Here is a 22,770-nt window from a genome sequence, read left to right on the forward strand (position 1 = left end):
GATTTGCTATTGTGTAACCATATGCAACTTCAAAACAGCTATAAGAAACCAAAGCAATGGAAACCTAAGACATTAACAAAGATTTCCCCGTACTTGCTCTTGTTTTATTCAGAAATAAATAGTTGAACAATCTATTTCACTCCACATGAGTGAAGTGTAAAAGCTACACACATTGTTTTTGTTAGTTTGTAGTTCTAAGCAAGAGAGGTTTCATGAAATTCAAAATATACACATAGGTATTACAAAAGCAAGAACACAAGAAGTCAGAAATATAAAGCAGTTTGGTGTATAAAATCACTTTATTAAGTTGATAAATTAAACTATGAGTTCATAGTGTTTGTCTTACAAAGAAACCAAGAAACATTTTAAAGGAATCCCCAAGAAAAGTTTTCCACATTTTCATAACATCAAACACTCTTTGCTTGGCTGGAAAGGACAATTCAAATTTTAGTAGATCCATTAAATATACAATTATGTCATTAGTATGTCATATAATCTATATCTATATATTTTTAAATACACTTTGATAACATATACGATGACTTTTTCTTATAAGTCTGCATTTAAGCAGAGGGCATAGGGGAATTTAGATAACTGACTTGGAAGACAGTGAAAGAAAATAACATATGAATAGGCCCCAAAACTTAATGTGGGTGGGGACTATGGCCATGATATAATTACTTATGGGGGAAATGAAATGGAAATAAGAATTTAAGAGAAGTGGGAAACTATAAATACTTTCTACTTTAAGAGTTATTCCTCAAATTTCTTACCAAAATTGTTATTAAGAAAATTCTTGTCTTGATGTCTGCTTACATGTGTGTTCAACATTTAACCACTTAACCATTATGGCTTTTAAGCAACAAAGTTTAGTAGTCCCTTTGATTTGCTTCAGTATAATGAACACCCTTACTTGGGTTTTACATTTTGTTTAGATAAAAACGAGGCATGTTAGGATTGGGGATCTTATCTTAACTTTCCAAATCCCTTAATACTCCAAAGCTGCAATGAAAACAGCACTGAGAAAGGGCAATCTGTAAGCCTTTTCTTTCAATCTTAGCTTGAAAGGGGCCTTTTCCACAGGACAGTTTTAGGAACAAGCCATAAAAATAAACCCTGCAATATATTATTTAATCTTAAGTGACCATCCCCACTGAGCAAAATGAGTAGTAAAAATAAACATTTGCTCAGTCCCCAGAGTTATGGGTTGAGGTGACATACTCTGTGTCTTAAGGAAGGCCTGGATTATTTTGGATGGTTCTAAGAAAAAGTTGTTAAGTCTATGAAACATGAATCTTTGCTATCCATTGAAGGTTGTGTTGTTCTGTCCTCAGTTGTATAAATAAAACTCCATCAGTGACTTCTTTTCCTCTTTGAGTCAATGAGAAGCAGCTCATAATGGTTGCTTAACCTCACACAGGAAAAAGAATTAAATGCAAGTAGCATGAAGTCTTTTTTATCTGGGAGAAAAGCAGTTATCTTTGGTTTCTCTTACTTTTTCACCAACCTAGCTATTTTAGGTGATTTTCAGGATAGGCCATGAAGAAACATGGTCAGACTGTTTTAAAATTCAACCAAATTTTTTTTTTCGTCTTGGGTAAAACGAGGTGAAAACTTTATGGGATTAGAAACAATCTCTGTGTTTTGGAAATAGTGACCACATCCTGACTGTAGATTTATTTCGTGGAGACTTCCTTTTACTCTCCCAGCCCTGTTTAATTATGACCAGGAACAGTTAATCAGTTTGTTTACAAACATAGAAAGGAGGATGTGAGGGCCAATTACAGAAACTAACAATAAAAACAAAATTTTTCCTCCCTGATCAAAGAGACCAAGAGATAAATCCACACTGAGATGAGCAGAGGTCATTTTCCCTAGGCATTCCCAGCATTTGCAATAAATGGCAATCTCCACTAGGCACTTAGGGGCTTTGCTGAATGTGACAGACCTAATCAGATACTATACAGGCCAGGCACACATGAACAATTAACACTTTCCACAGGTCTCTAACCTGCAACCCTTCATTCTGTCTTGATTAACACCCAGTACTCTGACCCACCGACCTTGGTAAACAATTCAAATCCAAGTAGGATACTTCTAAAGGATGGAAAGGGGTTCAGAAAGTTGCTGCTCGCACTAAAGTTTGTCAAAACCTGAGAGATATGCTGGACTCTAAAATAACTATATAGTATAAACTAATTATGCATCTGTATGCTACATGTTAAGAATTCCATCTCCTGCCAGATATGTTACATTAGCATACTTACAATAGAATACTAGATTAATAGTGTTTGAGATCTTCACTGAGTTCACATTCAGCTCTATTATTACTTCAAACAGCTCCTCCAAAAACATCTACTGGTTAACTGCAGAATTATGAGTAGTTTGAAGAAGAAAACAAGAATTGTAAAAAGCTATTTATATTTTCATTGAATTGCTTTTTGAAGAATGATCCTGGATTAATTATAGCATTATAAAAGATGCTATAATTTTAAACACCCTTTTCTGTATTCAGTAACATGTAGCATTAAATTTACAAGGCTCTTTCATGAATTACAAATCTGACACAATGAAAATGTTCTAATTTTTGATAGGCTGGTGGTGAAGTGCTTGCGCAATTTCACACCTCATTGAGTTAGCAGAAGAAAGCCTAAAATTTATTCATCCAGAGCTTCCTTCAAATGTCTCTAGAGTGTTTCCTGATAGGTGCCATATTTTAAGGATGAGGCCATGTGATTTAATAGAAAAACATCAGCTTTGGCAAAAGGCAAGCTTGGACTTGAACACTTCTTAGTTGTGTGACCTAGGACAGGCTGCTTATTCTTTTCTAGTCTTATATTTTCTCATCCACAAAAACAAGGATGGTAACATTTTGCAATGATGATTAAGAATTAAAATGATAACTGTTCCTAGTCTTGTATCTAATTCAAATGTAAAAACTGCACTGAGAAAATATTTCCACATTCTCATTTCAGTTACAATAAATTAAATAATTCATTAAGCATAATTTTTTTCAAATGAAACATTTCTTAAACTGACCGCCTTTTTAAGCTAGGCACAGGAAAATAGTGAAAACAATGTCTGTTCTGTCAGACAGCCTTTCACGTAACCATTTAAAACTCAGCATAGGCACTTAGAAGATCATGTGCTTTTTTAGGAGTCCCTGCGGAATTGCTACTAGTCACCAAACACTTGGAGACATAAGCAAAACAAGCCACCCATGAATTTAACCACATTATATTTTTTTATGAAGGGACTGGAAATTTTATTCTGTAGCAGTATTTAGGCCATTTCTGCCTTACCAATTTGTTTAAAAAATAAAGAATAAATAAGCTTTCCAAATGATTAGTAAAGATTCTTTCATGAGAATGTTTTATGAAAAGTTTTTCTTTTAAGATTCAAATGCCCTTTCTACTTTTAAATGTATATTAAGAAAACTAATTGATTTAAATAGTATTTAAGGAAAATAAATCATACCTACACACACACTCACATCTGGATTGAAATTATTTTCCCTGTACCTTCTGAATACAAACTTGCCTTTCGATTGAGGCCAACTACAGAAACTTCAGTTTTAAGGAATTCTTACATAAGAGTTCTAAACTATTGTACATAGTGATTGCATTCTTATATAATTTGAAACTCGAATTTAAGGTATGCTTATTAGGAATTAAATTTTGTGACATATTTGCAAATAAATGCCAAAATATTTACTTGCATATCTGTATTATATATTGCCAAGAAGATAATAGCATCATTAGAGTAATTTTAATAATTCTGAAGTGAAATAGGGCAAATTTTCTCACAGTGCAAGTTAAAATAGAATTCTAAAGTCAAAATATAAAGGACAATTAAAGTCTGTGTTCTCCAACAAAAATATCTTACAAGATTGTCATCAATGCTTATCCTCAACTCTCCTGGCCCCATTTTGCCCTCTCTTGAATCCCAAATCTTGGCAAGGCTTTCAATGGCTAACAGGCATGCTTAATTGCCAAAGATTTATTGAGTGCTTAGTACCAACTTGGCCCCTATTTTTTTTTTTTTTAGAAATTACCATATAAAATATATTTAAGCCACTAATATGTATCACACAAATGCATGTATGACCCATAAAATAACTGTCAAATGAAAACCTTTTATATCCTGCAAACTCAAATTTCATCTAATTGCAGTTGAAGGATAAGGCACATAGAAATTAATTCTTTCTATAGAGGTCCTTGAAAATCCTGAAAAACAAAATTTTTAAATATTGTTTTGAATTAAATTTAATCTAATATTTCAAAATTTTTACTAAGAGCAAATACTCTATTGTTTTCTTTTTACTACTTTATTTCATTTAACTACAAGAAAGAAGAAAGAACAGGTCAGAAATCAGAAATTTCAGTTGAGTGCTATTTATAAAGATTAAAAGAAAATTGGGCCATTTTTTCTTTTCCTGATTCTCATTTGAGGGTTGCTTTGCTTTTCAGTGTAGTTAGGGAAAAGGAAAATAACATAAATATTTCATTACAGAGAGGATAGGAGGAAATCAAATGTAATATATAAATACAAAACAGAAATAAAATAATGAGAAGCCAGTGAGAGGAACATACGTATGAATGAGAAGCCAGTGAGAGGAACAAATGAAAATGTGAGATTTTGGAATGTTGCCCTCTTTTCCCACAAAATATAGAATGAAAAGAGAAAAAGAAAATGTGGATGCATCACAGCACCCACCAGCCTGTGACTTCTAGCCAGTTGCAACTGACTAATGCCAGTTGCAATTGACTAATGCAAGTTGCAATTGACTAATGCAAGTTGAAATGCAATGATTTTTCTTGAAATAGTAAAAATTAACTGTCATTACTTTTAAAAAGAAGTTGAAAACTTTAATATTAAAAACAGCTCCTCTAATAACAAGGAATACATTCATGGAATCCCTTACTAGTTCACTTATTTTGTGAGTAAAGTTATTTTTTCTACTAAAATATATTGAATAAATAGTGATAACTAAGAAATTATTACAACACATAATGCTTAAGTTGGAAAAAATCATGTTTTCCAAGATTCCAGGGACTGTGGGTCAAAAAAAAAAAAAAAAAAACAAAACAATTTGGAAAAAAAAAGGCATTCTTCTTATTTAAATGTGTAATGCTGATCAGGTAAAAGTAATACTGAAAAGTCTTTAAAGAAAAGTCATTTTGATTTGTTGGTTTTTATGCAGCCCCTGGTTATTGTTGCTTTTCTGGAAAGAAAACACAATTGGACAAGGATGTGAAATTACAACAAAATTTTAAAGTATGTTTCTATTTTAAAAGCAGCAAATGAAGTTTTAAATGATTGCACTAGACATTACACCCATTAGAAACCACAAAAAGATCGGTTACCTCTGACAGTTACTGCGTTCACTCATGCAGTCTAGTCAAAAGAGAACATCACCCAAACTTTAAAAACATTCCAGTTTAATGATGTAAGGAGTAGAAACCTAAAATATGTTGAAATGCTCTTTCATGTATACTTCTATAAAACCCAAAACTACCAAACTGCAAAACTGAGATAAACCAAGTAGTTGGGTTTGCTTTATTGGTTTCAAAATGAAGAAGAAATTTTAAACTTCATCAAAATTGGTAATCCCTGGTTTACCCACATCCCAAAAGTCTTGAGTTATACTAGCTAGTTATACTACTTATAGTTATACTAGCTAGTGATACTAGCTATAGTTATACCAGCTAGTTATACTAGCTAAAGATACTAGCAGCCTTTGTTCCTGGAATTCAACAACAACCTAAATCATATACTTTTTCTTTTTTTAAGGTTATACTCAAGTTGACCATTAATAAATATTTTTCTTTCTTAACTTCATCCTTTAGTTATTAATTTTTCTTATTTTTAATTACTATGTTTTAATATATTTGCTGATAGGTTAAGTTGGGATTCATCTTTGGGCTATTTCATAAGTGCTGTTTGTATATGTGCATGAATTTTGGGGAAGGCAGAGGAGCTCAAGTTTGAGTGCTGTCTACAACTAGTATTGAGGTATAGTAGGATCATTGGGGATCAGCTTGCATGAAAGACTGAAAACCTGCAGGAGAGAATTTTTCCTAAGAGAAAAGAAGAAAGGCAGACAAATTAGACCCAATAAGGCTTCAGAAATCAGAGAGGGGGGACAGATTTCACTTAGTATTACATGGTGGCAAGGACTCTGTTCATATGAAGTCATGTTTGAGTCTTTTGGTGATGGGCGTAAGTTGTAGGCTAAAGAGCAACAGTCATTTAATTAAGAAAAAACAACCCCGTCTCTACTGAAAATACAAAAAATTAGCCGGGCATGGTGGCGGGCACCTGTAGTCCCAGCTACTTGGGAGGCTGAGGCAGGAGAATGGCATGAACCCAGGAGGCGGAGCTTGCAGTGAGCCGAGATCGCGCCACTGCACTCCAGCCTGGGTGACAGAGTGAGACTCCGTCTCAGAAAAACAAAAAAAACAAAAAAAACAAAAAAAAAAAAGAGAAAAAAGAAAAAAGAAAAAACAAAAGCATTGAGGCAAGCTGCACAGTACCTATGTGATTTACACAGCATGAAAGAGGGGACAGGAAAACATTCACAAATGTAGTTGGTTCCAGGGCATCAAGAACATGAGAAAACTCAGAACATCAGTAATAGTCTGTGAGTGAAGAGTGCATTTTTCACTGGGGATAATGCTAAGGAAATGTTGGGTCAAAGATCTTGATGCCTATTGGCAAGGTTAGGTACCTTTGGGTATACCTGTGACTTGGGGGAGTTCTGTTGCATGCTTTCACAGTTACCACTGGTTTCTCCACGGAAGGCTACGTAAAGGCAAGAAGATAATAATGTCAGGTGATAGCCAATGGAGCTTACTTATATGCATACAAGACATTTTCAAGGACATCTCAGGAATAATTGAGGAGGTGAGAGTCCTTTCAGTCTATAATTCCTACAAAAAATTTAAAAAGAAGGGTGCCCGAGTAACAATTTATTTATAGGATTTCATGTTAAATCTGGGCCTCTTGAGAAACATAACGCCAGTCTGTATTACATATATTTAATCACCCCTGAAGCAAATGTGCCAAAACATGAACAACTGGTGAATCTAGGCAAAGGGTGTGAAGATATTCATGGTGCTCTTCTTTCAACTTCTCTGTGCGTTTGAAAATTTCTAAAATAAAGAGTTCAAAGAAAAAAGAAATGCATTTTGAACATTCCTAAATGTCAGTTTTGATATTTAATAATTATGTATAAAACATAATAAATGTATGTTGTTTTGAACCATTGTGTGCTAATAATAAATATGACCATTCAAGAAAAATGTTAATACTTAAGACCTATGTTCAAAGGAAATTTCTTAAAAATTCAAACTTCAAGGTAGCATGTACTGTGTTTTGAAATAATGAAATATAAGAAAATCAATAAAGGACCTTCAATATTGAAAAGAAAAGTAAAATGAAAATATAAGTTTAAAAATTAGAAAGTAACTGTAGAATTTTCAACTACCGATGATAGTAGGTATCTAATTGCTATGGCCTCTGGTACTATGGTATGTCTGCTCCAATCCAAATAACAATTATTTGCCATTGTTCTTATTTCTAAAATCTTAGGAAGCCACTTGCAATAGTACGTCAAATTTTCCTCTTTGCCCCCAGGTTAAATATATGTGTCTTTAAGATTTTAAGGTTTTTTACCACTAAGTATCTCAAACCAGCCTTGTCATTTCAGTTTTCTTACATTTCCTAATTTCCCTTTGCACTTTCTCTCTTTATTGGGAATTTTTAGTCCTTGAGTCATTTTTAATTTGAATGACTGTTGTTATTGTTACAAATTTTAATAACTCCAGTAAAATCTGAAAGAACTAAACTAAAATGGTGAGCAGTTTATGAAATAAAAACCTCTGAAAACATTTGTTTTTAGGTGACTTACAATATTTGTACACATTTATGGGATACAGTGTTATGTATCAACATAGGTATGGTAATAACTTTTTGTAATTTCTTTTTGGGTTCTGAAAGCTTAGACATTGTCATTTAAAGGGAACTTTTTTTTTTTTTTTTTTGAGACGGAGTCTCGCTCTGTCGCCCAGGCTGGAGTGCAGTGGCCGGATCTCAGCTCACTGCAAGCTCCGCCTCCCGGGTTTACGCCATTCTCCTGCCTCAGCCTCCCGAGTAGCTGGGACTACAGGCGCCCGCCACCTCGCCTGGCTAGTTTTTTGTATTTTTAGTAGAGACGGGGTTTCACCATGTTAGCCAGGATGGTCTCGATCTCCTGACCTTGTGATCCACCCGTCTCGGCCTCCCAAAGTGCTGGGATTACAGGCTTGAGCCACCGCGCCCGGCCTAAAGGGAACATTTTTAGCTTTGTTAGCTGACAACCAAAATCATGTAGACTCATCTCAGTTGTAGAGCTTGCAACAGGTCTGAATTGGATTGACTCCAGTGTGATAGAAAGGGATTTTATTTTTACCCAAGACACTTATTTTGCTCCCTCCATCCATGTTTCAGGGGATGGAGTGGTAAGGGGAGGGTTGTCTTTAGGAAAGACACTGCCAACCTAAAAGACGTTAAAGTTATATCAAGAGAAGAGGTCAATACCAGAACAGGAAGACCCGTGTTTTTCATTGGGGTCTAGCTTTTAGATGGGGTCTGGCCAAGCTGAAGGATGTAAATCCTTCATCAGAGATAGATCTGAGTAGCACTCCTGGGACAGAAACAGGAACAACTATCAAAGTCACAAGAACCAGACATTACTAAGGGAAAAAAGATGAGAGCTACAAACAGAGAAGTGGGAAGGACAAAAGAAATCATGGAGAATAAAAGGAGAAAGAACAGACAGCAAGAGAAGGGATTTCCAGAAGCTCATAGGAGTTGGTATCTGTATAGACAGAAATTTGATTTGATGAAAGATGGAGGCAGGGAGTAAGAAGAAAATATAGCTATTAATATAAACATTTAAGCATTTGTATGTATGTATATGAATTTCTAAATTTTTAAATCATCCTTTCTGTTTCACAATATATAAATAATCATTTTGTTATTTTTCTTTTTGGTAATAGATGTTCCTCTGCATACCCTCTTAGATGTTGTAGGCATAAATTAATGTCAGTATCAATATTATTGATTTGCTACATTTACTATTCTTAAAAGAAGCATCTTTTATGAAAAATGAAACCCAATCAATTTGGCTTAAAAGAGTTATGACAACAAAATAACTTTGATTTCCCCAGAAAATGTAGGTAGAATATATTCTACCATGCTAAATATTCACCAACTAATTTAGAGTATTTGTAATACGCTATGCATTTATAAAAGTTGTAGAAAACGGATATAGTTTGATTGTGTCCACCACCCAAATGTCATCTTGAATTGCATCTCCCATAATTCCCACATGTTGTGAGAGAGAGCCAGTGGGAGATAAGTGAATCATGGTGGTGTTACCCCCATACTGGTCTCATTGTAGTGAATAAGTCTCACGAGATCTGATGATCTTATAAGGGAAAACTCCTTTCACCTAGCTCTCATTCTTCTCATCTGCCACCATGTGAGCTGTGCCTTTCACCTTCTGCCATGATTGTGAGGCCACCCCAGCAACATGGGACTGTGAGTCCATTAAACCTCTTTCTTTTGTAAATTGCCCAGTCTTGGGTATGTCTTTATCAGCAGAATGAAAATGGAGTAATACAGTAAATTAGTACTGGTAGAGCAGGGCACTGGTGAAAATATACCTGACAATGTGGAAGCAACGTTGGAACTGGGTAATAGGCAGGAGTTGGAACAGTTAGGATAGCTCAGAAGAAGATAGAAAAATGTGGGAAAGTTTGAAATTTCCTGGAGACTTGTTGAATGGTTTTGCCCAAAATGCTGATAATGTTATGGACAATAAAGTCCAGGCTGAGGTGGTCTCAGATGGAAATGAGAAAATTGTTAGGAACTGGAGCAAATGTAACTCTTGTTATGTTTTACAAAGAGACTGGTGGCATTTTTCCCCTGCCCTAGATATTTGTGGAACTTTGAACTTGAAAGAGATGACTTAGGGTATCCGGTGGAAGAAATGTCTAAGCAGCAAAGCATTCAAGAGGTAAGTCGGGCGCTGTTAAAGGCATTCAGTGTTATAAAGAAAGGAGAGTATAAAAATTTGGAAAATTTGCAGCCTGACAATGCAATAGAAAAGAAAATCCCATTTTCTGAGGAGAAATTCAAGATGGCTGCAAAAATTTGCATAAGTAATAAGGAGCCAAATGTTAATTCCCAAGACAATGGGGAAATGTCTCCAGGGCATGTCAGAGGTCTTCACTGCAAACCCTCCCATAACAGGTTCTGAGACCTAGGGGGAAAAAATGGTACCTGTGCTGTGTGCAACTTAGGGTCTTGGTGCCCTGAATCCCAACTGCTCCAGCCATTGCTGAAAGGTGGCAACATAGAGCTCGGGCGGTGGCTTCAGAGGGTGCAAGCCCAAAATCTTAGCAGCTTCCATGTGGTATTGAGTCTGTGAGTGCACAGAAGTCAAAAATTGGGGTTTGGGATCCTCTGCCTAGATTTCAGAGGATGTATGGAAATGCCTGGATGCCCAAGCAGAAGTTTACTGCAGGGGTGGGGCCCTCATGGAGAACCTCTACTAGGGCAGTGTGGAAGGGAAATATGTGCTCAGAGCACCCACACAGAGTCCTTACTGGGGCACTGCTTAGTGGAGCTGTGAGAAGACGGCCACTGTTCTCCAGACCCTAGAATGGTAGATCCACCAACAGCTTACACTGTGCACTTGGAAAAGCCATAGACACTCAATGCCAGCCAATGAAAGCAGCTGGGAGGGAGGCTGTACCCTGCAAAACCACAGGGGCAGAGCTGCCCAAGACCATGGGAACCCATCTCTTGCATCAACATGACCCAGATGTGAGAAATAGAATCAAAAGAGATTATTTTGGAGCTTTAAGATTTGACTTCCCTGATGGATTTTGGACTTGCATGGGGCCTGTAGCCCCTTTGTTTTGATCAATGTCTCCCATTTGGAATGGCTGTATTTGCCCAATGCCTGTAACCCTATTGTATCTAGGAAATAACTAACTAACTTTTGATTTTACAGGCTTATAGGTGGAAGGGACTTGCCTTGTCTCAGATAAGACTTTGGACTATGGACTTTTGAGTTAATGCTGAAATGAGTTGAGACTTTGTGGGACTGTTGGGAAGGTGTGATTGGTTTTGAAATGTGAGGACATGAGATTGGGAGGGGCCAGGGCAGAATGATATAGTTTGGTTCTGTCCCTACCCAAATCTCATCTTGTATTTTATCTCCCATAATTCCCACGTGTTGTGGGAGGGACCTGGTGGAAGGTAATGGAATCACGATGACTATGGTCATGATATAATTACTTACGGGGGAAATGAAATGGAAATAAGAATTTAAGAGAAGTGGAAAACTATAAATACTTTCTACTTTAAGAGTTATTCCTCAAATTTCTTACCAAAATTGTTATTAAGAAAATTCTTGTCTTGATGTCTGTTTACACGTGTGTTCAACATTGAATGACAGTGGCAGTTTCCCCTATACTGTTCTCACGGTAGTGAATAAGTCTCACACAATCTGATTTCTTTTTTTAAGGAGCCCCATTGTGAGACATTCCCGTGTCCCTAGAGCTCAAAATCTGATGGTTTTATAAGGGAAAACCCCTTTCACTTGGCTCTCACTCTTCTCTTGTCTACCGCCATGTGAGATGTGCCTTTCATCTTCCACCATGATTGTGAGACCTCCCCAGCCACATGGAACTGTAAGTTCATTAAACCTCTTTCTTTTGTAAATTGCCAGTCTTGTCTATGTCTTTATCAGCAGCGTGAAAACAGACTAATACAAAATGTCATTTGAATATTCATTTTTCATTTGTAGTAGTTCATTATATTTTTCAAAACTTATTCTAAGAGGTGTTTTTTTTCACATTAAAGTGTTTAGTAATTGGATCAATTTATTTCATAGGCTCTTTAAATCAGAACTGTCAAAAATGTAATTTCTTTTTGGAAATAAAAGCAACAAAAAGAAATATTCCAATTTCAAATACATTAAAATCTCCACATTTCTTCACCCTATGTTCCCTACGTTTGGATGTTCTTCTTAGATCTAGTTGATTCCTTCTCTAGTACCCTTCTCAGAATTTGTTTCATAAGTGTTCTGAAAGAATTGGTCATCTTTTTAGCATTTCAGGCACAAACAAAAATAATAATAACAAAAAGAATAAGAATAGTAGCTAACATTTGCTGATTCTGACTTTGGACCAGGCACAAGGCTAAGCTCCACGCATGTGTTATATCATTTAATTTTCATGGCCCTATTAGTTCAGTGCCATTTTAACCTCTGTTTTGCCATTGAAGAATGAGATACAGAGAGGTTAAGTAACTTTCCCAGGGTCACAGTTAGTAAATGGTTTAGTTGAAATTTGACCCTAAACCATCTGAATCCAGAATTTCTACTTTGAACCACTCTGTAGTTTAGAAAAGAAAACAATTTTTGTTGGTTTTATGAAATTAATTTAAAAAGTATAATGATTCATATGTTGCTCTACTACACTATCAACAACAGTACTGAAAACATTCAGAAATAGTTTGTAATCAAAGTGAATTTATTTTCCAGTTCTGCAATTGTCACTACAAATGCAATCATTTTGAGCAAAAACATGTTACAAGAAGTTAGAAAACATTGCTATTTTGGCCAATAGCTATTTAACTGAGTTTCCAGAATGGCCGAGGTTCTCTTTTTCCCAGTGGATCATATGATTCACTGCTGCCCATAGAACACTAACTCCTAGTTACCTGTGCCCATTAGCTACCACCAGTTGTATGCTCACCAATAATTGCTTATCTTCAATCGCCTGTGAATTTGTGAATTTTTTATTATAATTACTAAATTTAATTAAATGTTATATGAAATGATAACAATGTAACCATGAAGTTGCTTCCATAAAAAATAAGTTAAAATCTTTGTAAAAAGCTATCAATAAACTTGAGTTATTAAAGGAAGAAAAATGCAACTGAATTAAGTATGAGTAAAACAGTTATAAAGTAATGGGAAAAATAAAAAGTGACAGAATTGCTGCACAACTTTCTTACTCCACTGTTTAAGGTGTATTTTTGGAAAGAAGACACATTCAATCTGCTCCATCTAGTCTTACATCATTTAATTAGTGAATGAGATGTTCATTTTACAAATATGTATATATATAATAGTATCAGTTTTAAGAATAATTCTCAATTTATTCATCTTTTTCAGCTTCCCACAAACTGTTGGGGCCTAATCATTTCAGTTTGCAGTATATTTTGAGTTAAAACCTACTTGGTACAATAGTATCTTAAAATTCTTACTATTTGTATTAGAACAAAGATGATAGAAAAAAAAGAATTTTCAAAATACTATTTATTTTGGGTAGATTATAGAGAATTTAGTGGAAACATTTAACCAGTATCAGTGAATAATCAACAAAAAGCTCCCAGGGTCTTGACTTACCCACCTAACACTGACCTTGTCCCATAAAATAGTAAGATATACAGAACTCTCTTTCATCAAGTAAAAAGGAAAGAAATCTTCTTAAGGTGTTCCAAAGTCTTTTGATACAAATATCTTCCTTGGAATGGGATGCAAAAACTGAGCACGCTGAATACACATGAATGCACACATGAAATACATATGAATACACACAAAAACGAACTGTTATACTGAGGTTGGCCCACTACAGAGGCCTGTGTGATCATGAAACCTGTGAGCTAAGCAAGTGCTGTGTGCCAGGACTGATGGAAACTGCACTGCAACTTTAATTTTTTACTAACCAATGTTTGTTAAAAGAATTATATGTTTATAAAAGCAAAGGGTAAAAATATTTTTATAGTAATGATTCTGCTAACCATTGACACTTTTTCATCCAACGATTAGTCTCACTCCCCAGATGCACTTACACGGCCATACCTGGACCTTTCTTGACATTCAAGCACTTGTAGAAACTCAGCCATTCTGCCTAAGTCTACATTTCTTTCATAGCCTCCTTATGTCACTCTTTCCTCAGTTTACAAATATTTTTATGGGTACATTTTTCCTCCTTCACTCTGACTTGAGCTCTCCATTACTGGTTTCTCTATTTAAAATTCATGATACTTTGCCTTAAAGGAAGGCTATTGACTACTGATACGTTGAATTGAAGGACTAGGAGAAATAAAATGTTGGTGGCAGACATTTAAAAGATAATGAGTATTTCATTGTGCCTAATGTGACAGATGCATGGAAAGGGTAGGCTGCAAAGGGGGCTAAGGCACAGAATATTAAAACAAATTCTACTCTAATAAGAAGTTTGTCTAATTGCATAAACTTCGAAAATACCAGAAATTGTAATTGCATCAAAAATTATGCTTCTGATAAAAACAAATAAAATAAGTCATTTTTCATAGCCAAGAACTAAAAATTAACAATAAAAATGAATATAAAAAAATCTGGATCTTAGGCAAATTTAATTTAGGTCAAGTTTCAAGATAAATAAAATGAATTTATTTGATTTGCTAATTATAAGACTCTCTTTTTCTTTGTATTTCTTGTTGCTTTTCACATTTTAAAGCAGTGCTTTATTCTCAATACCTGGATCTCTTCTTTGTTGTTTTGTTTTGTTTTGTTTTGTTTTCTTCCTTGTAAAATGTGGGGTCTGGACATTGCTCTTCATGATATAAGATAGAAAATTCTCTATGATAAATGAGTGATTCATGGAGCTAAAAAAATAATTTTCTAGAGTTAGTAATATGATTTAGTCTTATTTCACTCCAATCTGAAAAGGATCACCTTTTGATTTCCACAAAATCTTATGACTAGTGGACATATGACCAATAGTGTTTGTGACAGAGGAGAGGTCTAAGCATGTATTGGACCTCTAAGGACCAGCGTCTTAGGGACAGAACTTGGAGATCAATCAATTAAGGCAATATACAATCTGTCACAATCTGTTCATCCTAGTTCTCAGGTTAATGGCGTGTAATTTCTTTATTTGGTATTCATATGCCAAACTATTATTTTAAAATCTTGATTGGCTGTTGATTTTATTAATGATGTTTTTAATTTTGATTTCTCAACCAATCCCTGTTTCATTTGGCTTCCCAATCTCTGTTTCATTTGGTTTCATCATTCTGTTTTACCCACCAGAATATGGCCAAAGGAGATAGGAAAACAGGGTAGAAGTCTGTTCATCACACAGGCCAGACACAGTGGCCCACACCTGTAGTCCCAGCACTTTGGGAGGCTGAGGTGGGTGAATCACTTGAGGTCAGGAGTTCAAGACCAGCCTGGCCAATGTGGTGAAACCCCATCTCTACTAAAAATACAAAAAAAAATTAGCCAGGTGTGGTGGCATGTGCCTGTGATCCCAGCTACTCGGGAAGTTGAGACAGGAGAATCACTTGAACCCGGGAGGCGGAGATTGCAGTGAGACGGTGTTGTGCCATTGTATTCCAGCCTGGGCAATGGAGCGAAACTCAGTCTCAAAAGAAGTCTGTTCATCACACACAAGTACAGCTCTCTTCTGGCTCCTGGCCTTCAATTCGGCATAATCACCAAATTCTTTGTAGAGCTCCGGTCAAATGACACTTCTTCAGAGAAACTTGCCCTGACCTGCTCATCTAAGTAACAGGACCCATCCCAACTGTAATCACTCAAGCTCCTATCCTACTCGGTTTTCCCTCACAGCATTATCTTCACTTAAATAAAAGTCTCTATTTACTCATTTAATTATAATAATGAGAGCTAATTACTGAGCTCCCAGAATGAGCCAGGAACTATTAACGAGTGTTTTTTGTGTATTAAATCATTTGATTCTTATATAAAACTGTGAAGGAGAAACTGATGTCCTCCTCTTTTAAAAAACAGAAAAAGCAAAGGAGGCTGAGTAATTTGTCCGAGCTTATACCGGCAGTGCTGGCTCACTCCAGAAAGCCTGGCTCCCCACTAGAGTTACCCAACCACTGTAAAGGTAGGAATTTTGCTTATTTTTTCCACTGATATGTTTCCTTTGCCCAAACTGTACCTAGCACAGAGTGGTTATTCAATCAATACTGTATTTGTAGAATGAATGAGAGAGTGAAGGTGTGAGTATAAAGGAATTAGGAAACAAGTCAATTCCATACAGCATGTTAAACCTGCACCAGCAGATTCCAGAAAATTCAAATTAGCAAAGACAGCCAGGGGCAGGATGTGGTTAATTAGTTTAATGTAACAAGGGAACTGACTTTTTTCTGAACTTTAAAAATCATTTTATCTATCTTGGTCTGTAAGAATTTTCATGTTGAACCTTCTTTCCTTAGCAGCTAGTATCTCTGATCTTTTGTGAGCCTTTTTTATAAAATGAGCATTCCAAGGTCATAGTTTGAATTTTTTTCAGTGTTGCCTTTATTTATTTTTAATCATAGAGGGAGGAAAGCCTCCATCAAAATTCTGTCTGTCATAGAAGGTAACATTATTACTGTGTCAGAAAGGTCTAAGTAAATGTTTGATTAAAATGCCAGAAGAGGTGCTGTTGGTAAAAACTGCTAAACCATAGCATGCTGTGTTGAGACACTATTCTTAGGAGGAGGTATGATTTCTATTTAAAGTTATAGGTGATGGTTTATGTGAACAATTTGGAGGACAAGATAAAGGACAAAGCAAGAAAGTGTTGGAATAAAATGAGACCGCATAAATTGAAGTTATACAACTGGCTTAAAGGGAACGGGGAAGTTAAAAATGAAAGTTTCTGCTTCAATTTTCCGTTTTGTAGGCCAGAGTTTGTTGGCTGGTGTTTAAATGAAGCCTGTAGATATGACATATTTTGAATTACAATTCTTAAAGCAGTGACGTTCAGATTTTTTCAAATAATACTGTATTATTGGAGGGACTTATCTTTGGAAGAGTAATAGGACTTATGGCTCACACTGATTTCAGACTTTGGAAATGTGACTTTTATCATAAAACTTTTATAAAACAATGTCCTATGTGGAACAAAAATTAGTCAATCTATGAAAATCAAATGTATTTAGATTGAAGTCAGAGTGGGGCACCAAAGGCTCTATCTGGTCACTACCTTCTTCCTAGATGGCCTTTGCACAAGTTCAAGGCACCATAAATATGGGCACCAGTGCACTAGTAGGATAGACTTAGCACTTATCAACATGATAGCAATTATGAAGAAAAAATGATTACAGGCCGGGCACAGTGGCTCACGCCTGTAATCCCAGCACTTTGGGAGGCTGAGGTGGGCAGATCACCTGAGGTCAGGAGTTCGAGACCAGCCTGGCCAATGTGGCGAAACCCCATCTCTACTAAAAATGCAAAAATTAGCTGGGCATGGTGGCAGGCGCTCCCAGGTACTCGGGAGGCTGAAGTAGGAGAATTGCTTGAACCCAGGAGACAGAGATTCCGGTGAGCCGAGATCACGTCACTGCACTCCAGCCTGAGTGACAAGAGAGAGACTCCGTTTCGAAGAAAAAAAAAGAAAACGAAAAAATGATTACAACTTAACAGCACAAACATCTTTCAATTTTTATCTATCCTTTATCTATCCTTTGAGCACAAAGGCTGACTTGTATGAAGTATATCTAAGATATAATTGTTTTTCTTATCACTGGTCACAAAAAGCTTCATAAAACCCCACCAAATTTTATTTCTTTAGCTTTATTGAGGTGTGATTGACGAATATAAAATGTATATATTGGAGATGCACAATGTGATAATTTGATATATGTATACACTGTGAAATGACCACTACAATCAAGCTAATTAACATATCCATCACCTCACATAGCTACCCTTTCTCTGTGTGTTTGTGTATATGATGAGAACATTTAAGATTTACTTTATAAGCAAATTTAAAATGTACAATACATTATTATTAACTTTAAGTATAATGCTGTACAGTAGGATTTCAAAACATATTCATTTTGTAATTCAAAGTGTATATATACCTTTTGACCAAAATCACCCAAATTTCCCTATCCCTCAGACCAGGGAATCAATATTCACTTTCTGTTTTTATGAGTTTGACTTTTTTAGATTTCACAGATATGTGAGATCATGCAGAGTTTGTTTTTCTGTGTCTGGCTTATTTCAAGTAGCAGGTCCTCCAGGTCCATCCATGTTGTCATAAATGACGGGATTTTTTTCTTTTTAGAAGGATAAATTATGTTCCACTGCATATATATACCACATTTACCAATAGATGTATTCATTCATCTGTTGACAAGACACTTAGGTGGTTTTTATATCTTGGCTATTGTGAGTAATGTTGCAATGAACATGGAAGTGCAGGTAGCTATATGAGGTGCTGATTTCATGTTCTTTGGGTATATACCCAGCAGAGGTATTGCCGGGTAATATGGTAGTGCTATTTTGAATTTTTTGCGGAACGTTCATACTGTTTCTTATAATGGCTGTTCTAATTTACATTCCCATCAACAACGTACAAGGGTTCCCATTTTTCCACTTTCTCACCAACACTGGTTACTTTAGCACTTTTTATATGCCTGTTAGTCATTTGCACGTCTTCAAAAATGTCTATTCAGGTCCTTGGCCTATTTTTAATTTTTTTTTTTTTTTTTGCTATTAATTGTGTAAGTTCCTTACATATTTGTATATTAATCCATTATTAAATATGTGTGTTGCAAATATTTTCTTGCATTCCATAGTTTGCCTTTTCACTTTGATTTTTTTCTTTGCTATGCAGAATTTTTTAAATTTATGTAGTCCTACTTGTTTATTTTTGCTTTCATTGCCTATGTTTTTGGTGTCATATTCAAAAATTTATTACCAAGAGGATTGACAAAGAGCTTTTCTCATATGTTTTCTTCTGGTAGTTTACATTTAAGTCTTTAATCCATTTGAAGTTGCTTTTGGTGTGTAGTGTAAGATAAGGATCAATTTTCATCCTTTCGCATGTGGATATCTGTTTTTTCCATCACAATTTATTGAAAAGACTATCCACACTGTGCATTCTTGGTTCCTTTGTCGAGAATTAAGTGGCCATTTATCTGCGTGTTTATTTGCGGGCCCTCTATTTATTCTATTCCATTTGTCTATGTGTCTGTTTGTAAGCCAGTACCACACGGTTTTGATTACTACAACGTTTTAATATAATTTGAAATCAGGAAGTATGATGTCTCTAGTTTTGTCATTGTTGCTCACGATTGCTTTAACTATTCAGTGTCTTTAGTGGTTTCATATGAATGTTAGAATTGTTTTTTCTATTTCTGTGAAAAATACCATTGGAATTTTGATAGACATTGCAATGAATCTGTAGATAGCCTTGGGTGTTATAAAATTTTTAATATTATTTCTTCCAGTCCATGAACATGGGATATCTTTCCATTTATTTGTGTCTTATTCACCTCATCAATGTTTGATATCTCATCAATGTTTGATAGTTTTTAATGTATAGATGTTTCACCTATTGGTTAAAATTATTCCTAAGTATCTTATTCTTTTTTGAGGTTGTAAATGGGATCATTTCCTTAATTTTTTTTTCAAATTGTTTATTGGTAGCATATAGATTTTTGTATATTGATTTTCTCTTGCAACTTTACTGAATCCATTTATTAGTTCTAATAACTTTTTAGTGGAGTCTTTAGGAGTTTCTATGTACAAAATCATGTCATCTGCAAACAGAGATGATTTCACTTCTTCCTTTCCTATTTGGAATCTTTTCATTTATTTTTCTTGTTGGACTTGCAGTACTGTGCAAATACTTGTCAGAAATGGCAAGAATGGGCATTCTTGTATTATTCCTGATCTAAGAGGAAAAAGTTTCAGCTACTCATTGTTAAGTATAATGTTCATTGTGAGTGTGCCATACATTGCCTTTATTATGTTAAGGTACATTCTTTCTAGACCTAATAATACTGAGGTTTTTATTATGAAAGGGTGTTGGATTTTGTCCAATGTTTTTCCTGCATCTATTAAGAAGATTATACTTTTTCTGTCCTTCATTTTGTTAATGTGGTGTATTATACTTAGTGATTTGCATATTTTGAACCATCTTTGCATTGCAAAGATAAATCCCACTTGATTATAGTGCATGATCCTTTAAATGTGCTACTGAATTTACTTTGCTGGTATTTTGTTGAGGATTTTTGCATCTATGCTCACCTGGCATATTGCTCTCTCTATATTTTTTTCTCTTGTCCTTGTCTTGCTTTGGTATGAGGGTAGTGCTGACTTCATAAAGTGATTTTGGAAATGTTCCCTCCTCATCAATGTTTTGGAAGGCTTTGACAAAAATTACTATTAATTACTCTTTAAATGTTTGGTATAATTCACCAGTGAAGTCATCCTGGGATTTTCTTTGCTGGGAGACTTTTGATTACTGATTCAATATGCTTATCATTGTCTGTTTAGATTTTCTGATTTCTTCATGATTCAGTCCTCTTTTTTGTTTCTAGGAATTTATTCATTTATATTTTTAGATGAGGACATTGAAGCTCAGAGAGTATAAGATACTTGCCTTAGATTTCTATCTGTCCAGTAGCTGACTAGGTAATTCTAGAATATAGATTGTTAAACTCAAAGTCCTGTATATTTAACCTAGGATTAACCTTAGGATAACAGTGACCTAGGATTCTTAGCTGAAATAAAAATACCTTTAATAATACATAACATACTATAATAGCAAAATCATCAATGATCCATAAAATTAACAGAAGAAAGAAGGATTAGAAAGTCAACATAATGTTTATTTATTACTTCAACATATTTTATTGAGCATCAAACATGTACGATCATTAATCAAAGTTCTGGTAATCGAGAGTGAAAGAAGTCAATAAAAGGACCCTGACGAATGTTGCATTCTTAAGGGAAAATAGTAATTAACATATATGTCAACTGAAGTCTAAAAATAGAAGAAATAGTGTTCATATGTATTTGTGTGTGCACACATGTATGTATCTAATATGAATAGCAATGAACAGGTGCTGAGGAAAAAATGTAATAGCATATTATGTACAGTATTAAATGGATTTAAAAAGAAATAGAGACTTACCAGCACAACCATAAATCTACTGAGAATCACAATGACAGGGCATGGAGCCAAGAAATGTATACTGTTAGCAGGTTACCCCAAATGATCATTTGACAACCACTATACTAGGTAAGCATTCTAAGTATGAAATCAAATAGCTATAAAGTTAAATTACACTTAAGTTCAATATTAGAGGATTACGCATTAGAAGTCACAAATTTTTCAAGATTGGTCTAGGAACTTAGTACATGCACCACTTCAGGCAAGTAATGTAACCACTTGTATTAGTCTGTTCTCACACTGCTAATAAAGACATACCCAAGACTGGGTAACTGATAAAGGAAAGAGGTTAAATAGGTTCACAGTTCCACATGGCTGAGGAGACCTCATAATCATGGCAGAAGATGAAGGAAGAGCAAAGGGACATCTTACATGGTGGGAGGCAAAGAAAAAACTTGTGCAGGGAAGCTTCCATTTATAACATTATCAGATCTTGTGAGACTTATTCATGAGAAGAGCATGGGAAAGACCTGCCCCCCATGATTCAATTACCTCCTACCCAGTCCCTCCCACAACACATGGGAATTATGGGAGCTACAATTCAAGAGATTTGGGTAGGGACACAGCCAAACCATATCACCACTTTAAGGTCCAGTTTCCTCATCTATAAAATAAGGATGACATAACAAGAAGAAGAAAAAGGAGAAAGAGGAAGGAGAAGAAAGGGGGAAAAGAGAAGAAATGTGAAGATAAAGACAGCATGAGCAAAAAAGCAAAATGCTGTAAAAGTGATTACATATGGCTAGGCATGGTGGCTCATGCCTGCAATCCCAGCACTTTGGGAGGCCAAGGCAGGCAGATCATGAGGTCACGAGATCGAGACCATCCTGACCAACATGGTTAAACCCTGTCTCTACTAAAAATACAAAAATTAGCTGGATGTGGTGGGGCACGCCTGTAATCCCAACTACTCAGGAGGCTGAAGCAAGAGAATCGCTTGAACCTGGGAGGCAGAGATTGCAGTGAGCCAAGATTGTGCCACTACACTCTAGCCTGGGCGACAGAGCGAGACTCCATCTCAAAAAAGAAAAAAAAGAAGAAAAGAAAAGGAAAAAAAAAAAGGAAAGAAAAGAAAAAAGATTACATGTGCTTTAATATAAAAAAGCCACAATCAACTTAGATGAAAATATATGAATCATCCATTAAATCAACAAAGTATAAATTAAGTTAGGTATGCATATTGACTACAGGTCTTGTTTGGTTTGTTAGTGCATTGGTGTGATCCATCTGTTTAAGAATGAATCCAACATCAACCAAAGAATGTCTTTTAACATTGGCTTTCTAATAAAGAAAAATGAAACAACATGCAGTTTAACAGCTTTTATTCACCCTTCATAAGTTCATTTTTTTTTTCAGAAAGAATTTACAATGTCCTTGACATTTGATATACAATAATCACATTTATGGCTCTCATTTTATAATGGCATTTCATAATACTAAAATAAATTGCTTTCCTAAATAGAATCCATCATATTTTAAGCTAAAAATATTATTCACTTTAGATTATAATTAATTTATGCACTATAATTTATATGCACAGAGTGAACTATTAGCCTCAATTCTTTATTTTCTTATAGACTATACTGCCATATACTTGATACAGCTTTATGATGGGCACAGTGTATTTCTCTATACTTTTTCTCTACTTTGGCCAGGGGCTTCAAATATGATGGAGTGCTTGGGTTTATCCTGTTACACTTCTGCCGTTGTCTAAAAGAACCTCCCCTGTATAACC

Source organism: Mandrillus leucophaeus, unplaced genomic scaffold, assembly GCF_000951045.1.
Source record: "Mandrillus leucophaeus isolate KB7577 unplaced genomic scaffold, Mleu.le_1.0 Scaffold181, whole genome shotgun sequence".
NCBI classification, from domain to species: Eukaryota; Metazoa; Chordata; class Mammalia; order Primates; family Cercopithecidae; genus Mandrillus; species Mandrillus leucophaeus.